This window comes from Lepidothrix coronata, unplaced genomic scaffold, assembly GCF_001604755.1.
Source record: "Lepidothrix coronata isolate B3197 unplaced genomic scaffold, Lepidothrix_coronata-1.0 Scaffold174, whole genome shotgun sequence".
NCBI classification, from domain to species: Eukaryota; Metazoa; Chordata; class Aves; order Passeriformes; family Pipridae; genus Lepidothrix; species Lepidothrix coronata.
The window spans coordinates 1,791,040-1,796,451 of record NW_016690354.1 but is presented as its reverse complement, the minus strand read 5'-3'; the positions used below and the strand labels follow the sequence as shown (position 1 = coordinate 1,796,451).

At 40.4% G+C, this 5,412-nt stretch overlaps 1 protein-coding gene across 3 annotated transcripts in view; it reads right to left on the bottom strand.

Annotated features, from left to right (window-relative positions):
• Positions 1-5,412, bottom strand: part of TSPAN9 (tetraspanin 9) — a 178,070-nt gene that overhangs the window by 14,269 nt on the left and 158,389 nt on the right. The window lies entirely within an intron of this gene.

Genomic DNA, 5,412 nt, shown 5'->3' with positions numbered 1-5,412 from the left:
TATCTGTCATCATCACTGTGCCCAGAAAAATTACAACATTCTAGGAAACAATAAGAATCTCAAATGCTTCAAGAGAAATGAGAAGTCCAGATAAACTCAGAGAGAGAGAAACCCCAAAACAAGTCTTTCCCTGACAAATGCTATCACCAGAGTGGGAAACGGGTTCTTTTATTTTATTCTACATTTTTGAGCATTGCATGAACTAATACAATACAAACTTTCACAATACAGCACCATATCCAGGTTTAGTTGCATTATCGAAAAGAAGATATAGGAAGAATTTATAAGACCTAGGAAAGGGCAACACAGATGGTCAGAGGTATGCCAACACTGACATATTGTACAGAAGGAGATTGTGCACAGGATTAGCTAGCCTGGGAAGTATTACTAGACAGGATGTGAATGAAACATTCAGAACTCCAGAGGTCAGTAGGAAAACCAAACAGCCCGTCTCTTCAGTCTTTTCCAATAATAGGAACAAGGGGACTACTAGCAAGCATTTTTAGTATATTTTGCTTCGCATAACTGAGAAGTAAATTGATCAGTTATGCCATAGGTGATTACCAGAATCAAGCATTGTGGTCACAATTTTCAGTAAGTGCTAGATGATTTTATGTATTGGTAATAGGATTTGTAGTTTCTTAGCGTATACATAAATAATGACATTTCCTGCTTCTCAGAGTAAGACAATGAATGCAGAATCCAGCAAAACTACCAAGCAGCAAACAAGGTAGGGTAAAGAAGGGGTAGGAAATGTCATTCTGGTAAGGTTTATTAATAGAATTATATTGATAGACTTGCTCTTGAAGTCATTGAACAGCATCAGGAAAAGGGATGAGGCCATATTCTTGTTGACTTTTCCATGTCATGAACAAAATGAGTGATGGAAAAGCCGCACAACTAAGTATGAGAGAGAAAGAGCGGAGGGAAGATTTATTCTTGCCATCAGACTTCCTAGTGCTGGTTAAACACCAGGAGACCTCTTAATGCACTTGGAATAGAACAGAGACATTTAGAAACCAAACACTGAGAGACAACCACAAGGGACAAAAAGAAGCAGCGTGTGTCTCTGTACTCCACTTCGAATAACATGCCCTGGGCTGTCTGTGGCCCAGTTACAGACAACAGAAAGCTCCCCACCTTCTTCTGTGCTGTGTTAAAACAGGCAATCTTGCCTGAAGCAAAAATGATACAATGAAAAATACACGGAACAGCTTAAATATGGCCCCCATAAGTGGCAATAAGCACAGGAGGTTTGTTACTAGGAAATACTAACATCATGACTGAAAAAACAAGTGTCAGTGCTGGGAATTGATTTCAGGACAACTGCAGTGACAGAAAGACACTCTGAATTAGGCTTTAACAGGCCTTTATTTAAACAAAAAGTTAACAGAAAGATGACCTGCACCAAAAGGACAAGAATGAAAAAGCCACATGGACAAGCAGAATGCACCGCCAAAGCCTAGCACAGAAAGGTTTTTCAGTGTCCAGGTGGCTCTTAAAACCCTCCCTTCTGCTGGTGTCAGCAACACTTTGGAAAAGCTGCCAGTAATATTTTCCTTCTGTTTGGTAAGTTCTATGAGATAAAGGTTACCTATCTTAGCTCTTCTTTTCAAGATAGAAAGATTTTCCAGCTTTTCTCCAACTGACTCTCAGACCAGTCAATGTCCAGATGAGTAAGGAAGACAGTGGCCCTTATGAAGCAGTAAAGTCTTACTTTGATCATGGGTTTTGGTTTAATATTTTCCCCTCTCCTTCATTTATGGTATCTTAATGAGCTCACAGGTTTCCTAAGGAATCAAGAAGCAATAAATCTTGGAAAACAGTTTGAAAGGCTGTTCTTTCGCACCATGCAGGAATTTTTAAAGAAAACTTCCATGAGATATAAAGATGGATATCATTTTCTTTAGCAACTGAAAACCTGATTCAAAGACTCTTCAGATCAGAAGGAAGAGTTCACATCTTCTGTGCATTTTGGATCTGGTGCTTTCATTTGGAAGCAGCCTGGTATAGAGATTCAAACCAGTAAGAGATACCATTCAAAAAACCACCATCCTGTCTCGAAAGACATAGCGATCTCTGGTCTTATTTTAATGCACATTAACTAACCTCAGTTTTGGAAGATATTAACTTTGTTGTCCAGACATATTTTCACCAGAATTAACGGGATTTTTCAAACTATCACAATGCATTAACTGCTCTGTTGATACCAGAATATTAATCAAAGGGGGTGTGTGAGGGTGACTTAAAGAGGAAAGAAGACTCAAAGCTCAGCAGAAGAGTCATTCTATCATTTCCCATCAGGCAGAGGTGCTCACCTTTTGCTTTTGCAGTATCCTTCTCTGAGTTACAGATCAGAATAACCGTTCTGAGAGGAGCAGAGATGAGAACTACATGGTTTCTACCACTTCAAAACACATTACAAAACAGAGATATGCTTTCTGCAAATTAAGTTTTTGGATGCCAATCGCCATCTCTGGATTTGGGTGGTTAATCCATCTCTGGAAAGGGCTGGTGCTTAAAGGAGATTTTCAGGTAAGACCAGATAAATTTTCTCACACTGGCTAGATAATCCACAGGATTAATCAAAACTGGGGTTTAACAGCTGACAATCTCAGAGGTTTCTTGCAAAGCAAGATCATCTTCTACGGATGATCCAAAATATAGCAAGAACATCAAAATCTGAGTTCTTCAGCCATAAATTAGGAAATGAGAATGGAGTATGGAAGTAGGTGAATATACTTTAAAATACCTACTTAGTGCTATTGCCATAAGAATATAGCAAATTTAAACTCCTCTACAAGATTCCTATGAACTGGACATTGATGGAAGACAAGGGAATTTTGATTTCTTCTTTGAGTCTAGTGCTGTAACACCTGTAATGACAGCCTGGGAGTAATAGAAGCTACAGAACTAGAATCTGTGCAAATGCTGAATGTCCTTAATTCATCTGCCAGAGAAAGCAGTTATCCTCTTCTTAGAGTCATTCCCCCAGGAGTACTCCTAGGATGGTCCTGAAAAACTGAAATGAGGTTATCAGAGACTGTGATCTTTTGTGGGACTAGCACAGGGAGAGCTACTCTGAGGAGCATTAAATTCGGACACTTTTATCAATCTGTGGTTTTGGAATGTGTAAATTTGCAGGCAGAAGCCTTAAGCTTTGGTTTGGATGCTCTTCCCTGGTCACACTGGAGTCTTCAATAAAGGACATATTTTGTAAAAGGAAGTTGTAATATCTGGGTTTGCTTGGTTTGTCAAGAACAGCTTAACCTCTTTATTTACTTGAAGGGCAACTTGGATACTTCATGTTGCACATGAAGTACTGAGAAATTAGTACAGCACTTTAAGTTACCAAGGAGTGTCAAAATCTCCAGTCACAAAGGTTTGCAATGCTTTGCTAGAAGCAGTCATGGCTGACCTGACCTAGCACTAGCAACAGTACCACTTGGTATGACTTGCAGAAATTCCTGTCAAGGAACATTTCTGTGATTTTATAATTTCCTCAGTTACTATGTTCTTCTTCATTTGTGAAAAATTCAACAACCATGTCATTTCTAATGAACACATAAAATCTATTACCTTTGGAAACCTTACAGGGAGAGCTGTCTTGCCCTCACTGGAGAATCAGCACACTTGTCTCTCTCCAATGTCTGTACACCAGCACATACAACACAGTGAACAACAAGGAGGAACCATGCATCTGAGCACAGTTACAAGGCTATAACAGAGATAGTGGGATAACTCACTTAACTGGAGTGCTGTGATGGATAAAAACACTCTTTAGGCAGATGAGGCTGGGAAGACAAGGAGGGGACACTGCACCTTATGTGAGAGAGCAGTGGAAATGCACAGCACTCTGCCTTGGGATGGATGACAAGGAGTCAGTAAAGAGTTATGAGTCATATGTACGCCTACATACGTACACAGGAAACATTACTTCGGTTTGGCCACTGTTTTGACAGGGCATTGCCCTTTTATGGCAGGGAGGTGCCATTTTGTTAATATCACCGCTCTGTGATTGGCTGAAAACAGTTATAAAATTCATCAAACATTCTTTAATAAGAGCTAATTGAATAAATAATTCAAGGTTAAATGTAAACAAAAGTAAAAGGCTGTGTTGGGATCCCCCACTTTAGCAGACTGCAGAACAAGCAGTCTGAGTTGGGGTAAGACTTCAAGAAGGTAGAACAGCACCAAAAGGATGATGGACATAAACAAGTTGAAAGATGTCCAAGGGTTGCAGACCCCTCCTAGGAGGTCACCAAGGTGCCCCAGTCCAAAGCCTGCCACAGGCAAAGAGCCCAATACTTCAAGTGGGACTGAGAGGCCTCTGCATCTTCCCACAAAACACCACCTTCAACTTCACTGTACAGCTGGGGAGGCCCCCAGAACTTTAAGGGAAGTGGGAGCTGGGGCTGATGAAAACCACACAGCTGAAATAACATCAGCAAAGATGCCATCTTCGAAACAGCACTGCAGGCTAAAGCATGGCACTGTAACTTGTGTAAGGGCTATCATCTGTGCTTCTCCATGTTGATGGAATTTCTCACAGATGATGTCACTGCAAGGCCACTCTCATTTACTTTTGTTATGTCATGGCAATTGGGAGAGGTTACTGAAAAGATTGAAAGAAAAGAAATGTCACTCCTATCTTAAAGAAGGAAGATCCAGGGAACCATATGCCAGTCAGTCTCACTTTCCCTTCCAAATCCTTGGGACAATAATGGAGCAAGCATTTCCAAACACATGAGGGACAAGAAGGTGATATGTAGTAGTCCCCATGGATTTACAAAGGAGAAATCATGCCTAAGGAACCCAATAGCCTTCTACAATGAGGTGAGCAGCTCGGTGGATGAGGGGAGAGCTGCCGATGTGATTTAACTCAACTTTAGAAAGGTTGCGGAGCCTCCACTTGTGGAGATATTCAAAACCTGACTACACATTGTACACGGTAACCTGTTCTAGCCAACTCTGCTCGAGCAAGGGGTGGCAGACTAGATGATCTGAACAGGTCCCTTCCTACCACACCTATTCCATGATTTCATTAGGAGATAAGCTCTCAGATATCAATTAATAACTATATTGCAGCTCTATTCTCCACTATGCACACATACCCCCTCTTTTTTTTAGCCCAGTACCCAGTGTATGCTTGAACAAGTAAGGAATAAGCCCCCTCCATTATTCAAGGTTGTGTCCAACACAAGCACAGCACTGATTTGCTAATGATTGTCATTAATTATGAGGGGGTAAACATCTTGTTCATGAAATTCAAGATGATAAATTGTCGGTATTTAAAACACAAGTGTGGAGAAAAGTAGCAATAGAAAGGAAACAAAGGATTAATTTAAAGGTAACATACACCTGCAGAATTATATTCCAAAACACAGACTTTCTGCAAGATGTTTTGGGAAA